The 20325-nt window shown below is 45.3% G+C and overlaps 1 long non-coding RNA gene across 2 annotated transcripts; it reads left to right on the top strand.

Annotated features, from left to right (window-relative positions):
- Nucleotides 1–9818: 9818 nt before the first annotated feature.
- On the top strand, nucleotides 9819–16130 carry LOC134407345 (uncharacterized). 2 transcript variants are annotated; one of them, XR_010026032.1, is made up of 5 exons: nucleotides 9819–9994; nucleotides 10221–10330; nucleotides 12055–12160; nucleotides 13295–13424; nucleotides 15957–16130. It is a non-coding gene; the product is annotated as an uncharacterized LOC134407345 (long non-coding RNA). The 2 variants fall into 2 exon arrangements; XR_010026031.1 differs by lacking the exon at nucleotides 10221–10330.
- Nucleotides 16131–20325: the final 4195 nt, after the last annotated feature.

Below are 20325 nucleotides of genomic sequence, written 5' to 3'. Positions count from 1 at the left end.
GGGGGGCCAAGTCAATGAAATCCCATTGAGCTCCGCCCCCCAAACGGATTCCTCCGGCATTCCTATGATGGACCTGCACAACCAAACAGAAGGTTGAGTGTAGCGGGCTGCCAAGTGTCTGAACTAGAACTATATCAAAGGCCAACAGGTAAGAGACATAATGGTATGGGTTCACAAACACTAAGCTGGCAAAGAGTTTTCCCTTCATTCATCTCCATGCTGAGAAAAGCTTTACCCGCTAAATGTCTGCATGTCAGTCTGCTGTCAAAGGCACAATAACCCAGCCAGCAAAAAAGTTGGCAACTGTAATATAGGGTGACCATATGAAAAGGAGGACAGGGCACCTGTATCTTTAACAGTTGTATTGAAAAGGAAATTTCAGCAGGTGTCATTTGTATATATGGGGAACTTGGTGAAATTTCCTCTTCATCACACCAGTGAAAGCTGCAGGTGCCCTGCCCTCTTTTAAATCTGGGCGCTCTTGTATAGCTCCTGCAGCTTTAACTGTGGTGATGAAGAGGGAATTTCACCAGGTTCTCCATATATACAAATGACACCTGCTGAAACTCCCTTTTCTATGAAACTGTTAAAGATACAGGAGCCCTGTCCTCCTTTTCATATGGTCACCCTACTGTAATACAAAGAAACCATTATATTGCATATTCAAAGTATTTTCCCAGATTAACCTCCGATTTCATAAATTGGATTTCACGAACGTTTAGCAACTTGGGCGAGCCTCGTGTGGCGCAGAGCGGTAAAGCAGCAGTTTCTGCAGCTGAAACTCTCCCCACAGCCCGAGTTCGATCCCAGCGGAAGCTGGTTTCAGGCAGCCGGCTCAGGTCGACTCAGCCTTCCATCCTCCTGAGGTTGGTAAAATGAGTACCCAGTTAGCTGGGGGAAAGGTAATAATGGCCGGGGAAGGCAACGGCAAACCACCCCGTTATAAGGCCTGCCAAGAAAACGTCAGCGAAAGCTGCCGTCCCTCCAAGAGTCAGTAATGACTCAGTGCTTGCACGAGAGGTTCCTTCCCCTTTCCTAGCAACATGGGCATTACTGCTGATGGTTAAGCTGATGGCTCCAGATAGATGACTCAAGCCATACGATCAGGAGACACATGCATTTGGATCTGCATGGAATATAGCTGAGTGCATGCGATGCAAATGTCACGACGTGCACAGTAGGCAAACACACCCAACTGGCATTGCTTTTATTAGTCGTTTTGAAAGTATTTTATAAAAAGCACCAGCTGCATCTTCCTCCTTGTATGTAGGGCAGGACAACGAAGAGCTGGGACATCAACCTTGCTTTACGCATAGTTTGTTTGGTGTGTATTTTTAGATATCCCAATTACCCAAGTTTTCCTGGCTGCTCAGCATTTATTGATGAAGAAACACGCACCTTCATTGTGCATCAAACTGAGGGTCCCTCACAGCCATACAAGGCATTGTATGAGACACCTGAATAAATCACACCGTTGTACATATTTATGCTTCTCATTTCTTCATTAAGTATTCAAGACAAGCATCTCTTTATTTTCGTTGTTTGAAATTGGGAGGGCCATTTTCTGTCTGCAAGGGGGGGATCCTAGTGGCAATGACCTTTTTTATTTATTTATTTATTACACTTATACACCACCCCCATAGCCAGGGCTCTCTGGGCAGTTTACAGAAATTCTAAAATTAAGATAAAAACGAGTACACAAAATTAAAAATTCTAAAACACAGAACATACACGCATAAAGTATTAAAAACTGTTAAAAAACTAAACATGTGGGTGATTAAGATGTGCCATCATATGCCTGGGCAAAGAGGAAAGTCTTAACCTGGCGCCGGAAAGATAGCAGCGTTGGTGCCAGGCGAGCCTCGTCAGGGAGATCGGTCCATAGTCTGGGGGCCACCACTGAAAAGGCCCTGTCCCTCGTTGCCACACTCCGAGCCTCTCTCGGAGTAGGCACCCAGAGGAGGACCTTAGATACTGAACGTAGTGACCAGGTATATTCACGTCGGGAGAGGCATTCTGTCAGATATTGTGGTCCCAAGCCCTGTAAGGCTTTATAGGGCAAAACCAGCACTTTGAATTGGGCTTGGAAACATACAGGCAGCCAGTGCAAGCGGACCAGAGCAGGTGTTATTTCGTCGAACCTTCTGGTTCCCGAAATCAATCTGGCCGCTGCATTTTGCATGAGCTGCAGCTTCTTTGGGATAACCGGCCCCGAGCTCACTTTAACCTCTGACGTACTCAGAAGTTGGATATACCAGATGCTGAGGTGAGCTGAAAGGGAGACAACCCTGCAAACCAAGTTCAGGGACAGAATCATCATCCACTACTTTGCTGCATTAAGGATATTTAAAAGTTGCACAATAAGCCTTGTGTCTTATTGAATGCAGAGCAGCATAAAAATAGCACATTAAATGATCACAGCTGACCAGGGTGTTGTTTTCTCATTCGGTTCCTAATTGCCATCGCTTCTTTTTTCTACAACGGTGTGGCCAATGCCTTTCAAAATACAAGCGGCCAGTGGCAGCTCACTTTAGAAAAGAAGAAGAAAGCATGAATAATGTAATGTGTGATTTGGCTGTAAGAAAATAATCACTTTTGGAAAGTGGAGTAGAGTGGCCAGATGCCAGAGCTGGAGCCAAGGGGAGGCCTGGCCACGTACCTGCCAAGGTCTCCCAACCCTGCAGGGGCCCACTGACAAAAGCCCCCATAGAGTTGCTCCTTCTCTTCACCATGGCAACCTTGTTGTTCACCCACCTCTCGCTCTGGCCCAGACAGAGATCGTGGTGGTGAGGAGCAGGAGAGCCCACGGCCTCCTGGCTCCATGGCTCTCTCACTGTTAATCCGACAATAGGAACATCTCTGCATGCTTCCAGCCACTAGAGAAGTGGTTCCCAAAGTGGGCGGTACTGCCCCCTTGGGGGCGGTGGGATTGCATAAGGGGCGTTAAGAGGCAAAGGGGCAGCCAGGGGGGGCGCTAAGAGGCAAAGAGGCGGCAGGGGGGCATTCGAGGTGTTTTTTTCTGAGAAGCGCCTCTCCAGAAGGTATTATTATTATTATTATTATTATTATTATTTATTTATTTATATAGCACCATTAATGTACATGGTGCTGTACAGAGTAAAACAATAAATAGCAAGACCCTGCCGCATAGGCTTACATTCTAATAAAATCATAATAAAGCAATAAGGAGGGTAAGAGAATGCACCAAACAGGCAGTATAAAAGTCAGAACAAAATCAAGTTTTAAAAGCTTTAGGAAAAAGAAAAATTCTTAGCTGAGCTTTAAAAGCTGCGATTGAACTTGTAGTTCTCAAATGTTCTGGAAGAGCGTTCCAGGCATAAGGGGCAGCAGAAGAAAATGGACGAAGCCGAGCAAGGGAAGTGGAGACCCTTGGGCAGGCGAGAAACATGGCATCAGAGGAGCGAAGAGCACGAGCGGGGCAAAAGTGTGAGATGAGAGAGGAGAGATAGGAAGGAGCTAGACAGTGAAAAGCTTTGTAGGTCAACAGGAGAAGTTTATATTGGATTCTGAAGTGAATTGGAAGCCAATGAAGAGATTTCAGAAGTGGAGTAACATGGTCAGAGCGGCGAGCCAAGAAGATGATCTTAGCAGCAGAGTTGTGAACAGAAACCAACGGACTGATGTGAGAAGAAGGAAGGCCAGTGAGAAGAAGGTTGCAGTAGTCCAACCGAGAAATAACCAGTGCATGAACAAGAGTCTTGGCAGAAGAGACAGACAAAAATGATCGAATCCTGGCAATATTATACAGGAAAAAACGACAGGATTTAGCTACTGCCTCAATATGTGGAATAAAGGAGAGCGAGGAATCAAATATAAAGCCAAGACTACGAGCTTCCTTGACTGGAGTAAGCGTAACATTATTGACAGTAAGAGAGAATGAGAGATGAGGAGAAGGTTTAGGAGGAAAAACAAGCAATTCAGTCTTTGCCATATTAAGTTTCATATTAAGTGCCATATTAAGTTTAAGTCTTAAAAGCCAGGGACATTTTTATGGGAGAAGGTAGTTTAGTCCCAAGCCATATAGGGGAAGAATCCACACATGTATTAATACAGTTTAAGAAGAGTCCTTTTAATGGTGAATTGTAATGTTTCAAAAGCACCGAAACGCTAATGAAGGGACATACCCTGCTTGGTGTGCCCCACCACGCCGGCTGCAAAACAGAGGCATTTGCTCTCTTTTTCCTCCCTCCCTCGGCAAGCCTGTGGCGGGTGCTTCGGATTTTGAATAAATATTCAATCAATTGTTACTGTTTTGAATTTTATTGTTATTATCTTCCTTAGTGGGTCAATGAAAACCGCTATTCTGAATAATTATTTTTATAGTGAAGGGAAGGGGGCACTAGGCATGAGTTTGTGGAACCAAGGGGGCGGTGACCTGAAAAAGTTTGGGAACCACTGCACTAGAGGGCAATAGAGAACCTGTTGACCTGTAACTTGATCAGTTCCATTTTCCTGATCCCTCCCCTTCCTCTTCCTTCTTTTTCCTTCCTCTTCTGCCTCTGCTACAAGCAAGGGCCATGCTGCTTTCTCCCTGAAGGAAGCAACTAACCATATCTCGTGCCTTTGCTTATTTACACCAGCTTTAAGGGAAGTTTGTGGTTAAAACAGTGTTAGATAGCTTCCTCTGATGATGTATATAAAATAACAAATAAAATAAGTTCATTTTAACTTCTTTTATTTTGAGTCTCAGCTTGGCCCAACGAGCGGTCAGCAGCCATTTGAGCCTTTACCCTTACGTAAATGGGGCCTTTACGGCCACCACTGACACAGCAGGGGAAATGTGCAATTTGGGCAGTGAGTGCAGACGGCTGCTGAGTGCTCGTCAGGGCCTCACAAGTGCTCGAGCCTGGGTCCACGCCCACCTGGATCCGGGGGCAGATGCAGGGAAGTCCATCAGACTCCCAGACTCAGCTCAGCACACTCACAACACCTCTAGTCATCAGCTGCAATGGTGTGTGTTTTGCAAACAGGTAGTGGGGGCTGTCATCTAGGGCTCTTCGTAGCCTCTCACTCTGAAACATCTTCCAACTCCACGGAGGCCTCCTTTTCCAAAACCTGGCAATCGGGCCCTGGAGTCGCCTGACGACCCCTTGCACCAGCATTCAACAAAATTGGTCACTTATTATTTGCTTGCTCTGCATCCATGGCCTCAGAGAAGTTGCACAAGGCCACGTGCAAAAACAAAGTCCAGAGATCACTTTTACTCTTAAATGAGATTGCTAAACATGCATTCTCTGCTTTTACCGATAATGAATGTGATCAACTCATTAAAAGTTAACTTTTGTACATAAATGTTGGGCATCCTCACCACCACTGGAGTTTGTTCTGGTTTCTGTCTTTAAGAATTGAAAAGATTCAAATATAGTAAACTACCTGTTTCGTTAAAGATAATCCTAATGTGACAACCTTGTGTATGGTTGCTTTACATTTGAAGTGGTTCAATTTAATTCTCCTTTGAATGCAGTACTTCTGTGGTTTGATAAATGATTGACCAACAGTACTTGCATCTCGCCTGGGCTGAGTTTCAATTTCTTAGCCCTCTTCAAGCCCATGATTGGCTCCAACCACCTGTTCTGACTCAGAACTACCCATGCAATTCCAAAACACTCAATAGTCCGGTTCACATGACACAAGGGTGGTTAATACACGGTGGCTTGTTAATCTCCCCCATATGTGCCAGCTCATTTTCCTAACTCCCCTTGCTGGGTGCAGGTTGTTGTGACTTCCAAACTTAGTGAGGGTGGCTTAACAAACCACCCAGGGTCCATTGCCTGTTGTAGGGTTGTGAGTTCAACAAGCCTGGGTTCGGATGACATGAGAAGCCGGGGGCATGAATTGGCAACCTGGCACCGATGGGCACCACAACCTACCATGATTTAAATAAGCCATGGTGGGTTGCGGTGATCATGAGAACCAGGTCAATGACTCCTCATGTAGATGTTAAACAAGATAGGGAGATGTTAAACAAGATGTTAAACAAGATACCTAGGGAGGTTGTGGGCTCTCCCACACTAGAGGCCTTCAAGAGGCAGCTGGACAACCATCTGTCAGGGATGCTTTAGGGTGGATTCCTGCATTGAGCAGGGGGTTGGACTAGATGGCCTTGTAGACCTCTTCCGACTCTGCTATTCTATGATAAGATGGGTAACAATATAGAACTCCATTCCACAAATACCATAGAGTTGAATAACATTCCTCCCACACTACCTTCTGGGATCTGCCACCAGGTGAGAGCAGAACCACTACAGCATGATGCCTTTAAGGCAATCTAGGAGGATACTATGGTTGATGGTATAGACAGGTCCAGGAGGAGAAACAGAGATGCACGTCCCTTGTCATCCACCTAGCATAGATCATCCACCAGGGCAAAGAAAACGGTTTCAGCCTTAAAATTGGCCTCAAAGTCATATGGAAGTGGGCCCAGCAATTGCTCCAGAATATCAGAACCACCCAGGAATGTCTGGAGCTCGTCAGCAACCACAGACTTGAACACTTTGCCCCAAAAAGAGAAATTTGCCATCAGCCAATAATTTGAAAAATTGTTACTCTCTGCAGATGATTTCTTTGGGAAAGCTGTAGAACTGCATCTTTCTCAGTCTCTGGGATCACATCATCCCTCAAGGAAGCATTCCCCATCACCCAATCCCAACCAGTTTGCACCATTTCGGCTCTTTCCGAGCACCCTCAGTCATGGTAGCTTGTCTATGAGGTTCAGGGCAAAGATGTGGGATGACCCTTTAAAAGACCCCAGGGTATGTCACAGTCCTCGTCCTGCATTCTGTTCACACAGTGGTCAACCAGCTGTCAACCAGGAACTCACAAGCAGGATGCAGGTGCAATACTACCTTACCGCCCATATTCCCCAGCAACTAGTGTATATACAGTCGTGTGAAAAAGAAAGTACACCCTCTTGGAATTTTATGATTTTACATATCAGGACATAACAACAATCATCTGTTCCTTAGCAGGTCTAAAAATTAGGTAAATACTACCTAGGATGAACAACAACACATGACATATTACACCGTGTCATGATTTATTTAACAGAAATAAAGCCAAAATGGAGAAGCCATGTGTGAAAAAGTAAGTACAGCTTATGATTCAATAGCTTGTAGAACCACCTTTAGCAACAATAACTTGAAGTAATCGTTTTCTGTATGACTTTTATCAGTCTCTCACATCGTTGTGGAGGAATTTTGGCCCACTCTTCTTTACAACGTTGCTTCAGTTCATTGAGGTTTGAGGGCATTTGTCTATGCACAGCTCTCTTAAGGTCCCGCCACAGCATTTCAATCGGGTTGAGGTCTGGACTTTGACTGGGCCATTGCAACACCTTGATTCTTTTCTTTTTCAGCCATTCTGTTGTAGATTTGCTGGTGTGCTTGGGATCATTGTCCTGTTGCATGACCCAATTTCGGCCAAGCTTTAGCTGTCGGACAGATGGCCTCACATCTGACTCTAGAATACTTTGGTATGCAGAGGTGATCATGGTTGACTCAATGACTGCAAGGTTCCCAGGTCCTGTGGCTGCAAAACAAGCCCAACTCATCATCCCTCCACCACCGTGCTTGACAGTTGGTATGAGGTGTTTGTGCTGATACGCTGTGTTTGGTTTCCGCCAAACGTGGCGCTGTGCATTATGGCCAAACATCTCCACTTTGGTCTTGTCTCTCCAAAGGACATTGTTCAAGAAGTCTTGTGGTTTGTTCAGGTGCAACTTTGCAAACCTAAGCCGTGCTGCCACGTTCTTTTTAGAGAGAAGAGGCTTTCTCCTGGCAACCCTTCCAAACAAACCATACTTGTTCAGTCTTTTTCTAATTGTACTGTCATGAACTTTAATATTTAACATGCTCACTGAGGCCTGTAGAGTCTGAGATGTAACTCTTGGGTTTTTTGCAATTTCTCTGAGCATTGCACAATCTGACCTTGGGGTGATTTTGCTGGGATGTCCTCTCCTGGGAAGATTGGCAACAGTCTTGAATGTTTTCCACTTTTGAATCATCTTTCTCACTGTAGAATGATGGACTTTAAATTGTTTGGAAATGGCCTTATAACCCTTCCCAGATTGATGGGCAGCAGCAATTGCCTAAGATCATTGCTGATGTCTTTCCTCCTTGGCATTGTGTTAACACACACCTGAATGCTCCAGACCAGCAAACTGAAAAAACTTTGGCTTTTATAGAGGTGGTCATACTTGCTGATGATCAATTAATCACGGGCATTTGATTAGCAGCACCTGTCTGCTACTTAGCATCTTAATTCCTATGGAAGCAGTCAGGGTGTACTTACTTTTTCACACATGGCTTCTCCATTTTGGCTTTATTTCTGTTAAATAAATCATGACACGGTGTAATATGTCATGTGTTGTTGTTCATCTGAGGTTGTATTTACCTAATTTTTAGACCTGCTAAGGAACAGATCATTGTTATTATGTCCTGATATGTAAAATCATAAAATTCCAAGAGGGTGTGCTTTCTTTTTCACATGACTGTAGGCTTATTGCCTTGGATGCTGGACGTAGCATATAGCCATCAGACCTAGTAGTCATTGATAGCCTTCTCCTCCAGGACTTTCTCCAACCCCCTTTTAAAGCCATCCAAATTGGTGGCCATCACTACATCTTGTGATAGTGAATAACATAATTTTACTCTGCGCTGTGTGAAGAAGTCCTTCCTTTTATCTGTCCTGAATCTCCCACCAATCAGCTTCATGGGATGACCCCACTGGGTTCTAGTATTATGGGAGAGGGAGAAAAATGTCTCCCTCTCCACTTTCTCCACACCGTGCATAATTTTGTACACCTCTATCATGTCCCCCTTTAGCTTCCATTTTTTCCAAGCTAAACAATAACCTTCTCTCATAGGGAAGATCCTCCTCTTATAGGCTTTTTGTGGGTACTAGAAAAACGTTCTCTGTGGATTCAATAAGAAGAAAACTTTAATAGAAAGAGGGGAGTTTTCCCCCTTTTTTTGTAATTATAGAGTAAGAGAAAATATAGTTACATATTTGCTGAGGAGAAAATCGGAAGTCCATTTTAACTTTGTATGTTTGTTTTTTTTTGTAGTGTCTGCTTGTTTGTTTGTGTTTTGAAATAATAATAAAACATTTAAATCCCAGAAGATGTTCCAGCCCTTTGATCATTTAAGTTGCCCTTTTCTGCATTTTTCCAGCTCTACAATATCTTTTTTTTTAGGTCTGGTGACCAGAACCATACACAGTATTCTAAGTGTGGTTGCACCATATATTTGCTAAAGGTAGGGTGACCATATGAAAAGGAGGACAGTGCTCCTGTATCTTTAACAGTTGTAATGAAAAGGAAATTTCAGCAGGTGTCGTTTGTATATATGGGGAACCTGGTGAAATTTCCTCTTCATCACAACAGTTGAAGCTGCAGGTGCCCTGCCCTCTTTTAAATCTGGCCACTCTAGTATAGCTCCTGCAGCTTTAACAGTAGTGATGAAGAGGGAATTTCACTAGGTTCTCCATACATACAAATGACCCCTGCTGAAATTCCCTTTTCTATGCAACTGTTAAAGATACAGGAGCCCTGTCGTCCTTTTCATAGGGTCACCCTTCTAAAGGCAGTATGATACTTGCAGTTTTATTCTCAATTCCTTTTCTTATAATGCTTAACATGGAGTTGGCCTTTTTTACTGCTGCCACACACTAGGTTCACCTCTGAAGGTGATAAGGCTCTGCCAGCACTCTGTTTGTCTTGGTACAATACAAACATCAACCAATTCTGGAAAGTTATTTCTCCACACCAAATATTTTTCCGACACATTAGTTCACCCAGAACAGCAGAGCAAGGAAAGTGTTCCTCTCGGTTAAGTACATCCTCCTCGTTTGTATAAATTTGGGAAACAGATACCTGCAGACGCTATTTCTAGGTCCTAGAAACCAATGTTGCCTTGCCATCAGAGCCATTTCTCACCAAGAGGAAGTTGCTGATTGCAGACGAAAGGCCAGAATGGTAAGCAGGATTCAGGAAACCAGCACGGAGCTGAGCAGGGGAGTCTGTGAGCACCGGGGGTGAGGGGGAGAGTATTTTTGCCACCTTTGGGATGGCACTTGGTGTCTTCTGGTACCGAGTTTGTTGTGTGTCTGTTTTTTTAAAAAAAATCTCACCTTCGTGTTTGATCGCACCCACGCAATTGCGCAACTGTCTCCTCTTTTCTTTCTTTCTTTTTTTAAAAAAGGCACCTCAGAACGTCCCTCTTTACTTCTGGGACAACTCACTGGCGTGTGGCTCCTAAGGGACGATCCCGGAAGTGGAAAACTCTATGATCCTCCCTCCAAAGGGCTGCAGGTGTATATGAGCCCGCAGAACGATAGACAGGAATGAGCGAAATCACTAGATTCTAAACAGTTTCCCTACGTAGACTGGGATGCCTCCCGGATGTAGAAGTTTTTTAGCCCTCTTCAAGCCCACGATTGGCTCCAACCTCCTGTTCTTACTGTTCTTACTCAGAACTACCCATGCAATTCCAAAACATTCAATGGTCCCATTCGCATGACACGGGAGTGGTTAAGACACGATGGCTTGTTAATCTCCCCCACACGTGCCGGCTCATTTTCCTAATTGCCCTTGCTGGGTGCAGGTCATCGTGACTTCCGAATGCCGTGAGGGTGGCTTTGGGGGGTGGTTAAGAAACCACTCAGGATCCATTGCCTGTGGTAGGGTTGTGAGGTGGGTGGGTGGGTTTTGCAGTCTGGTTACCCAACTGTTTATCTAATTCGAGGTAGGTGAAGATGCTGGGAAGGCTGCCATGAGGCAGATTGCTGGCAGGGGAGGGGATGCAAGGGCATTCCGAATTATGAGGAGAAAGTACTTCAGATGTTGTGGCCCACTCCGACTCAGAAGGTGATAAGACTCTGCCAGCACTCCGCTTATCTTGATACAACACAAACATCAACAAAATCTGGAAAGTTATTTCTCCACACCAAATATTTTTCCGACACATTAGTTCACCCAGAACAGCAGAGGAAGGAAAGTGTTTCTCTCGGTTAAGCACATCCTCCTCGTTTGTATAAATTTGGGAAACAGATACCTGCAGACGCTATTTCCAGGTACTAGAAACCTATCAGAGCCATTTCTCACCAAGAGGAATTTGCTGGTTGCAGACGAAAGGCCAGAAGGGTAAGCAGGATTCTTTGGTCTGCTTGTTTCTTTGACATGGGCTCGTTATCAATGGTGGAAAAGGGTGCAACCTTCACTTACGGCAGTTTGGCCCTGTGCAGATGGAAACACCACCGACTTCAGAATGAGGAGGAACAAGCTCTTGCCCGTGCTCCCTGCCCCCTCTGACGCCCAATCCACATCTGTTTCTACCACCTGACAGTCCAAGATTTGCAACACTGCAAAATGCTTTGGAAATCCAGATTTAATTAACTGGAATATTTTTTGTCTCAGTGTAGTGTTCATATTTGCTTCTAACAAATCTGGGTAAGATCCCCCCTACCCTTAAAGCGCAATAAACACATATTATAACTCTTTCCTTAATCTTATGGGGATTTTATGGAACAATTATTTGTCTGCCTTTCATTATTCTAAATCTCCCTAGCTAATTAGTTCCATTGTCATACTGCTTGTTTCTGATGTCCAGCCAGAATCTGGCTCCCTAGTTAGCATTTTATTTTCATTTCATTTATTACCTATCTATATCACCTCATAGCTGAAGCTCTCTGGGCGGTTCACAAAAATGAAAAACCCTTAAAATACCTTATCTAAAGTATAAACCATTCACATAGATAGCACACACGACCTATATCTCATTTCATTACAGTTACATTTTTAAGGTGGCTTTTTTAATCTGTTGCACTAATTATTCTCGCTTGCGTTGGTTTGAATTGATATGGTTTTTAATACACGTTCTGATGTTATTTTGATTACATGTTTATATTTTACTGGTTCACAATTTTTGTAAATTGCCCAGAGGATGTTATTGATTTGTGGCATAAAAACACTGCAAATAAAATAAAAATAAAACTTGAAGCCCATAAGGGCTGATCTCCACCATCTGCCTTTCCCAGGTTTTTTTCCAGAAGCTCCTCTTCAGCCTGACTGCCTTGTGGATCACCCTTGGTTTGTGCCATGGATCCTGCTTCATGAACCAACTGGAACCAACGATAATCAATGGTAATGCTATCAAACAGCCTATTAATTCGGGCAAAGAATTCTGTTGTAAAGATGCTGGAGAAAAATGTCTGGGCGTGTGTGTGTGTGTGTGTGTGTGTGTGTGTGGAGTCCAAAATGTTTGTGTTGGCTCAGCCCTCTGGACTTTGTTTCAGTTCCCACTATGGCGCTCGAGTTGGGCCAGTTTGCTGATTTTCTGGGAATTTTGAACTTTGGGATGGGGAAAAGGTTTTGCAATTTGGGCAATTCATGCAAACTATAGTCACATTTGTGCAAGTTGTGCAAATTATGGCTGAACGCACAGAATTTAATAATTTGTGCAAATTTGGCTAATATTTGCTCATATCGCTCAGAAATTTTGTGCAAATTGTGAAACCTTCCTTCCACCCCCAAAGCACACACAAAATTTCCTGTTGGAGCAGTTCGACAATGGAACCAATGACCTAGGGAGGTTGTGGGCTCTCCCGCCTTCAAGAGGCAGCTGTCAGGAATGCTTTAAAGTGGATTCCTGCGTTCAGCAGGGGGTTGGACTCAGTGGCCTTATAGGCCCCTCCCAACTCTACTATGGTTCTATGCATTGCTCTCTAATCCTCACTTGAAGACTTCCATTCGTGGGGAGGGAATATCATGCTGAATTAGGGAACTGCTCTACATGTATAGCCTTATGGTATCCTGCCAGCTCTATTTCTTTGAACAGGGTGCCCCACTGTCAGTTAGCAACATGCACTGTGCTTGCTTGCAGTGCAACTTCACAAAAAAGCATGTCATATTGTTGTGTTTGTGCATAAAGCCAGGGAAGGGCCATAGCTAGTGGGGGCTGGTGGCTCCAATATCAGTGGGGTGGTGAATCTGCTCTGGGTTTCAATCAGAACTCTAAAAGAGCTACCCAAGGATATGATGCCTGGATTTACTTTTTTCCCTTCTCCCTCCCAACCCCCTTTCCTTTTCTGCCGGGTCTTTTAGATCGTAAGACAATGGGACAATGTTTTATTTCTTATCTTTGTAAGCCACTCTAGGAGCCTTTTTGACTGACGGGTGGGATTAACAATGCTTTCCAAAAATAAATAAGTAACCTCTGGTTCCAGGACCATGGTCTGGCTCTACTGTAGGCACAACTGACTGGGATTATCTCCCTAGGTGTGATGGTGATGCCAAATGGGTGCATCGATTCTTATGACGGTAGAAGACATTCATTCAGGTCTAAGTGGAATTCAGGTCATTGCCTTGAATGCTATTGTGAGCGGACAGAGATACGCTGCTGTACCAGGTAGAGAAAATGCTGAAAAGGGGACTTGGGGGGGATCTTCATGGCACCAGGTTGGCACCGCTTCCCTCTTCAACCCCGCGCTTTCTCTCTTCCGGGGTGGTGTCCGGATTACCTGACGAAGCGCAGCGTTTCTGGGCGGCGATCTGGGTCCCAGAGCTGTCCCCTCCTTCCTGGAAGGCGACCAATCGATGGTCACCTTCCATCAGGCTCTGCCCCGGGTTGGCCCCAGACTGGCCCTGGAGTGACATCACAGAGCGGAACTGCCATGTTGACGCCACTCCATTTGAAAACGTCGGAGTAAATCCCTGACTTTTTCAAAACGCAGCAGCGCAGCGAAGCGCAAGCCCTGATGTGGCTGCGAACCTGAGCCTGCATCGTCTAACCAACGCGGCACAGATCCACAGCCACTGTGGGGCTTTCCCTGTGTATAGACAACCCCTGGGTTTATTAACCCTTTGAAAGTATCATGCTAAAAGCAGTGATGGCAGCTCTCTGCAAGCATGGAAGGCAGGGCACCAGAGAGTGGGAAAGAGAGCTGGCCACCTCGAGAGGGAGATGGTGAAATTCTATTTGTAGCATATTGGGATGCTTTATTGTTACAGATTTGGGCCTTTTCCTGAGTGTTTTCAATTTTTGGTTCCAGCAATTTATCCCATGGATGCATAACTACCAGAATGATGGATTCCTGCATTGAGCAGGGGGTTGGACTCGATGGCCTTGTAGGCCCCTTCCAACTCTGCTATTCTATGATTCTATGATTCTATGATTGAAATCCTTAATTCTTTAAGTCATTTCTTACAGAAACCAGCAATTTGGAACTATTTTGTTTGAACACATATCCATCGGTTAGAATTATTAGTCCACGTTACTATCTCCTTCAACTTCAGCACATAGTAATATTTTAATACATTTTTATTTTTATTTTTATTATTATTATTTATTTATATAGCACCATCAATGTACATGGTGCTGTACAGAGTAAAACAGTAAAACAGTAAATAGCAAGACCCTGCCGCATAGGCTTACATTCTAATTAAATCATGGTAAAACAATAAGGAGGGGAAGAGAATGCAAACAGGCACAGGGTAGGGTAAAACTAACAGTATAAAGTCTACCATGTTATAACAACACCATAACATGTTGTTATTATTGCTGTTATTGTTGTTGTTAAATTAGAACAAATCAAATGAGGGGGCAATGCTATGGCCGCTAGAGAAAGTCAGTAAAGGGGTGGGGGGACCATAGGATAATTCAGATTCCTGGATCCAAAATCAGAGATGGTGGTCCGAACTCAGAGGCAGGGGTCTGAGCTCCTCACCCCTCCCCTGCCCTATGGCCACCATTTTTTTATAACAGGAGAGACAGAGTGCAATTGCACTCCACCGAAAAGTAAGTTAAAAAAAAGAACCTGAACCCGCTACCTCCCCCGTGGGTACGGAGCCTCCCTGTACAGCTCTGCTCGTTTTCAGAGTCCCGCTACTTGTAGGGAGGAAAGGAAGGGGTGGGAGTGGCGGCCACACTACCTACAGTCCACGGGATTCTCCCAGGACCGTGGGAAACATTGGGTTTTCTGCGGTTCCCAATATCCCACGGAAAGCCCGTGGCTGTCCCCACTTGTCCCTGGGATTCCCTGGGTGTCATGTCAATGCACAGGGACCCACACGAAACCAACCCGGATTTAATGGCTGGTGTAGACATGCCCTATATGGACCAAAAAAACCCACACCCCTGTCTAATTCCAGTGCAGAGAGAGAGGCACGGTGGAGCTGACTATTGCCTCTGTAACACCTCCCCGTCTGCACGGGATACTTGTAATCCTGCAGGTTAGTATTGTTTGGTTGCCTTGGTGGATGATCTATGCTGGCAACTGGACAAGGGGAATGTGTCCCTGTTGGTTCTACTGGACCTCTTGGAGGCTTTTGATATCATCGACCATGGTAACCTTCTGAGGCATCTGTCTGAGAAGGAGGCACTATTATACGCTGGCTCTGGTCCTTCTTGGATGGGTGGATTCAGAACATGGGGCTGGAGTGTTCCTGGTTGAGGCCATGGTCATTGACCTGTGGTGTCCCTCAGGGTTCTATCTTATCCCCCATGTTACTTAACAGATACATGAAACCACTGGGAGATAATATTCAGAGACCAAAGGATACTCTCCCCCCTCCTCCTGTGCAAATTCAGTCTGAGAAATGTTATTTATTTATTTATTTATTTATTTATTACATTTTTATACCACCCAATAGCCGAAGCTTTGTTTATCCCCAAACAATGCTGTTGGCAAGTAAGGTATCCTGTCCAAAGGTTTGAATTTCCAAAAGAGCTCCTCTACCAGGCTATTTACATAATTGTTGGCAAATCCTGACCTTCTCCTTGGAACATGACAAGTTAAGATGAACCTTTCTAAGCCAGTGATGAATTTGTAAAGTCATAGCTGGTTTATGAGACAAAATTCGCTAAAACTTATGCTAGATCAAAATACAGCTCTTTAAAGGTCAAAATAAACACTGAATTAAACTTATGTTTATTTTTTAGGCCTGCTGGTGTTGCATATATTGAAGGCTGCACTGGAATGGTAGATCCAGAAACGTGTCAACATAGGTTCCACAAGATTAATGACCCCACAAAGCCATGTTTCATCTAAGCATTTTTTATTTTTATTTTTAAAAATAAAAACCTAACCCATTCCTTTCACGTAGAACTTTAATAAATGACCCATTTCCACTTCTCTGTGTGACTCTTCCTTTTGCTTCTGTGAGCAATGGAAAGGTGACCAATAAAAGGGTGTCTGTATTTTGATCGTACAAAATGAGGTCATGCTCCTTTTCGTTCTCCTTTAAACTTCCAGTTTTTAAAGGCAGCCTTCTTGCCATTTATGACTTCCTTGACTCTTCTCATTAGCCAGGCTGGCATCCCCTGGACTTGTCAGAACCTTTCTCTGGTGTTGGCCTTGGTACCTTTCCCTCTTCCTCAGAACGCCGACTTCCTTATTCTTGATGACAAAAGGCGAATGGTCAGCCTGGGAGCAGGACACATCTACCACATCCTTGAAGGTCTCCTCTAAGTAACTCTCTGCCTCCCTCAGCTTCTCCAAGAAGAGAGCTACACTAGTCAAGATAGAATGTGTCTTACCGTTTTTAAGTGTGCGTTTCGTAATATTATGCCACATGATGTATAGTTTGTGATGTTTTATAGTTGTCTGTTCTCCGGTTTTTATTTTGAACTTCTCTGAAATAAGTCATTCTATTAGGTATAATGTGGCCGATTTCATTGTATTAAACGGGTTTCCTGTATTTCTTAATTAGCCAATCACATTCCTGGGGGGGGGGGCATGTTTATGTAATTTCCGCGCCCAAAGTTGGAGCCGGGGGGGGGGGGTTCTTTCAAGCCTCTTTTTTGCAGCCACTTCCAGTTTCACTTTTGGGAGGCTGCTTGCTGGATTGTTTGTAGGTGGAGGGGCAATTGAAGCGGAGAGAAGAGGAAGTGGGAGGGGAAATTGGCAGACGGGGAAATAGAACAAATGGATTTATTTTCTTAGTGTGGCCAAAAAGAATGCATTCCCACGGAAAGAGAAAATGTAAGTAAACGTTTTAAATCGTTCAAAAACAAAATGTTCAATGACTGTAAAAACAACGTTTCATATACTAGTGTAGATCCCCTCCAAGTCTGCCACTGTGGCCTCAGGAACTCCCTTGTTCTCTAAGAGACAGGAGTTGATAACACTGAGCAGCACAAACCCATAAATCCTGTCCAGCAGGCAGACAGTCACACACAAGAAACTCTGTTCAACACAATGGATTGTGCTCTAACTCCTGCTGACCTGCTAGCTTCACGGCTAATTCTGCAGTCTTTACGGCTTTTAAAATTGATGACACCTCAGCCCAAATCCCCTAATGACTGCTCCCAATATCTTCAGGTAGACATTAGAGCTGTGCACGGACCCCCTGATCCACTCTGCACCCGATCTGCCCCGCATTGATTCACCTATGGTCCGCTCCGCTCCAGAGCTCCAGCTCCAAACTGGAGCTCCACAGCGGGGGGAGGGTGCCAGGTAAGGCCCCCTCCACCCATACCTGCGTCCGTTGCATTCCGGTGGCTGCTTCAGCTGAGCCCGAGGACTCAAACAGGAAGACCAGGCCACAGTCGCAGCCTGATCTTCCAATTTGAATTCTCGGGCTCAGTTGAAGCCACTGCCGGAACGCGACAGGCGCAGGTAAGACCCTTCCCCCCTGCCCCCTTACCTGGCTCCACTGCCGTCACTGCACAGACTGTGCCGACAACACCAGGTAAGGCCCCCTCCCTCCTCCCCCCTTACCTGCGTCCATCGCAGCCCATCACCAGCTTCACTTCAGCCTGCGTCTCAACCCAGAACTGTAGGCCCCGCTAGGGGCCTACACTTCTGGGTTGAGCCATGAGCTCAAGTGAAGCCGGCGACAGGCCACGACGGACCAGGTAGGACTCCCCTCCCCCTTACCTGGTTCTGCCACTGTTGCTGCACGAGCGGCGGCAGCGCCAGGTAAGGCACCCTTACCTTTTTTTTGGAGTTCCAGATTGAGGCGAAGGATCTGCCTTCATCTCGATCCGCTCCGTGACGCTCCGCTGCCCCCGCGATCCTCTTCGCCTCTGCCTTAAGGGGAGATGAAGCACACCGATCCACTTCTGCTTCTCCGACCCAAAGAGAAGCAGAGCACAGCCCTAATAGACATTAAAAAGCCTTGGTGACAGGATTGTGCCTTTTGGCACAAATTGTCTGCAATGAGCAATGGGTACTCCTATCATTGCTGGAAGAGGTACCCTAATATGGGATTGCTTTTTCACTGCTGATGGGCATATCCAAAGCTACAAAGGCCCTGGAACAGGAATATAAGACATGATGGACCTGTTCAGACAATGCACGAAGCCATGGTTAGGCCACTAACCCTTTTGCAGGAAATGTTTAGTGAGAATGTTTGAACTGTGGTTATTTAGCCATCCTGGTTAGGAATGGTTCACACAACATGTTTAGTCATGGTTCATATGACACGCTAAGCCATAGTGTTTAGCTCAAAATGCTTAACCACCATGGCTTAGCATGTCATCTGAACAGGGTCGTTAAAGATATCACATGGTACCTCCTAGATTATAAAGCCAAGGCACACATGTCGAATTAGTACAATCCCATATATCCCTATCTCCCCCTTGCGCATTTATATCTCATGGCACACACAATGGTATCTGCTGCAGTATTTTGGATAATGATGAATAAAAAAGGGAATTAATGCTATAAAAGCAGTATATGGGATGCATAATGTGCCCCAACCATGATCATGTCCATGGATCTGGCTGGACACCAGGCAAAACGTTCTGACTGTTAGAGCAGTATGACAATGGAACCAATTACCTAGGGAGGTTCTGGGAATCCCTAATTGTGAAAAGTAACAACATTCAATTTGGGGAAGAGGGCTTTTATGTGTTTATTAGCAAAGTACTGACCAAGAAGTACTCCCGTCTTCTCACATGCTAGGTTGTGACGGTTATTTGACCCATGTGGTGGGTTGTTATATCATGTGAATCAGGTCAATGTCCATCCTGGTTGAGTATGTGTGGGAGAATAATTTCTATCCCAGAGTTTCTGGCTCTTTGCCTTATTCAGACATTACACCCAACTAGGGGCATGTCAATACCTAAGGGTGTAGAGGGAGGGAGGAGGATTGTGGACTTACCTGCTTCCGCGATCCTTCCCCAGCGTCTAGACAGCCATGCAATGTCTCGGAAGGGAAGAGGGACATTGTGGCCACCATTTTATTTTATATTTTGAGAAGAGGAGCCACATACACAATGAAAAAGAAAAGTAAAAAACAACAACAACACCTGCACCCAACCCACCCACCCACCCAGCCCCCGCTCTCGCAGGGATGATGAAATTGTTGCCCCACCCTCATGGGCATGGAGCCTCCCTGCCTGGTCCCGGTACTTGTGGGGAAGAAGCAACGACCTGGAAGTGGCAGCCACACCGCCTGCACTCCTCGAGAAGGTCCTGGACCATGGCAAAATCGGGATAACTGAGGTCTCGGTTATCCCATGAAAATCAAAGGCTCATCCTTCCTTGCCCCCGGGATCCCCTGTGCGTCATTTGGACACACAGGGATGATCTGGGGATGACCCCAGCCTGAGTGGTGTAGTGGCTAGAGTGTCAGACTGGGAGTCAGGAGATCCGGGTTCTAGTCCCCACTCAGCCATGGATACCCACTGGGTGACTTTGGGCCAGTCACAGACTCTCGGCCCAACCTACCACACAGGGTTGTTGTTGTGAGGATAAAGTGGAGAGGAGGAGGATTATGTATGCTGCCTTGGGTTCCTTGCAGGAAAAAAGGTGGAATATATAAATGCATAAATAAATAAGTGAATAAATAAATAAATAAATTAGACATGTCCTAGGGTTTATGTACATGAATAGGAGGAATGGATCTGCATGTGCTTGTGCTGCCCTGTGCTACCCTCCCTGCCCCCCACCCCCGTCCCTCAGGCCCAAACCTCCCTGTATTGCACAGGGGAATCTGCACCTGGCTTCTACCTATGTTCACTTAAACATGAGCAGAACACTTTATGCAATTGGGAATTCTGATCAAACAGGATTCCCAGTGGCATAAGGGTTTGTACTCACATTCAAGCAAAGCTAAGCCCCATACAGACTACCCATCTCAAGATGGGGGGGGGGCAGGAGTATTGGGGGCTGGGCTAGAATGCATGATTCTGGCCTTCTTAGGCATTCACGTCTGCCCTAGCATCTGAAGAAGAAAATCTTCTTGGTTGCCAGGAGTGAAGTATTTGGAAGGTTCTCCTAGATGTAGTTGGAGGGTTTGGAGGGTTCTCATAGAATCAGTTACCTAGGGAGGTTGTGGGCTCTCCCACACTAGAAGCCTTC

Source organism: Elgaria multicarinata, chromosome 12 (assembly GCF_023053635.1).
Source record: "Elgaria multicarinata webbii isolate HBS135686 ecotype San Diego chromosome 12, rElgMul1.1.pri, whole genome shotgun sequence".
Classification (NCBI taxonomy): Eukaryota; Metazoa; Chordata; class Lepidosauria; order Squamata; family Anguidae; genus Elgaria; species Elgaria multicarinata.
The sequence above is the reverse complement of the archived record's forward strand: the minus strand, read 5'-3'. Positions and strand labels throughout refer to the sequence as shown.